The sequence below is a fragment of the Papilio polytes genome, unplaced genomic scaffold, assembly GCF_000836215.1.
Source record: "Papilio polytes unplaced genomic scaffold, Ppol_1.0 DF824437.1, whole genome shotgun sequence".
NCBI classification, from domain to species: Eukaryota; Metazoa; Arthropoda; class Insecta; order Lepidoptera; family Papilionidae; genus Papilio; species Papilio polytes.
Genome location: NW_013524767.1, coordinates 250948 through 252808, shown reverse-complemented (window position 1 = coordinate 252808; position 1861 = coordinate 250948).

Below are 1861 nucleotides of genomic sequence, written 5' to 3'. Positions count from 1 at the left end.
GTGGGTGTGTTAGCCCAGTGCATGTTGGAAGTGATGCACTTGCGGCGCGCGTTGAGGCAAACAGTTGAACCTGTCGGGGGCAAGTGTGAAAGGATGCCGAATGGCCGGCGCGGCGCGTAATGCCCGTGCCGAGTGCTCGCGCAGTGCAGTGCAGCCGGCGCACGCGCACTCGCTCGCCGCACGCCGTCAGCCGGTGAGTAATAATAGCTGTTGTTTGCTGTGTGCAGCTCTATTATTAATACGCAGCGACAGCTCGAAACGCAGCCGCCCCTTTTCTTGCACCTTGCGTCGTTACACCGGCTTTCGCAGAGACTGCACCGCCAATTTTACATATACATATGCAACTCTAACGAACGTCTAAAAAGGAAACAGCAGTCAGGATATTTTTATTTTATTATCTTCTTCATTCTATTGACTATGGACTTATTCATTTGGATAAGATTTTGTACCGAACACGAGTTGTAGGTGGGGTATACAATTCAAATGTTGTTATATGCTATTGCGGACTTATTTATGCAAATTTAAAGGGCTAAAAATTCTTCCATACAACATTTTTATGTAAATTTTATAGTTTAGGCTACATAAGTAAAGAAAGCAAAAAAATGTTCGTTTCGCGATTTTGAGCTAAACAAAAAAAATGGGATCCACCTGCAAGCACTATCTTTTGGATAAAAAAGAACAATCAAAATCGGTCCACTAGCGGCGGAGTTATGCCGTAACACACATACAAAAAAAACATACAGACGAATTGAGTACCTCTTCTTTTGGGAAGTCTGCCTAAAATCGTGATAATGATGTCCAACTGACGCTCGTTAACAAACAATGTGGTAGCTTTGTGCTTAACCAAGACTTATCTAGGAGAGCTGAAAAGCTGAATTAATATTTTATTCGTGTTTGACGAGTGTGGTACCTGTAATACATCCTCGTCACACCGCTTTATGGTTACAGAAACAACTGTAGCCCGCGACACTAATCTGTTTTAAACTATATTTATAACTGAACAGTGTGAAACAAGTGCAGCCTGCTAGTACAGGCTATAAACTTACCTGTTCAAAAACTTGTACAGTTCTCAGTTTGGTCTACAGCGTAATACCTGGGTCTACCTTATGTCAGTAAAATTAACTTTATTAGGGCTGACCTGCCATGGGCTGTTATGGCGATACTGTTTACATCATGCCAGTCCAGTATATGCTGTCGAGTCGTCAAGCCTACAGAGAGAATGAGTTCGGAAAGCTGTTGAAAACTATTATTTTAATTATACACAAATTTTAATCATGTCGGATTTTTTATTTAAAAGTCGCAAAAATGATGAAAACACTGATATATTAAAAACTACTAACAGAAAGAAGTGATTTCGCCGGCGCGCTATACCTATTTCGTCCTATTAGCAGTCTTAATAATTCCATCAAATAAAAAAAGTAGATTTCTGTACAATACTTTGTCAGGTCCACTGTCGCCAGTTAGCGTTAATATGGTATGATGCCAGTCCAGATTTCGAGCGCTATAGTCTCACTCATTTGGCGTAATGTAAACCAGATATAACATTTGATTGTTATAGCCGTATGCAACTTCAAAAGATCGGTTAAAATGTTGAGTACAGTCGATGTCGGTATGGCACATAATACAACTGTAGATCATCAGAACGTGGTTATATCCCTATTGAATTGATGTGTTTAGGTAACGTTAACTAATGTTTAGTGACAGTAGTGGCCTATGCTTAGGCTTGTTTCGTCATTCAGAAGCTCTCAGCAATTCGTATAAGTGGTACATATTGAAAGTGTTTAGCGATGAGACTACTTTAGTCCTTGAAAATTGCCGCGCAATGCAATTAGAGGCGAGCGGAGCATGGATTGTTAGTTTT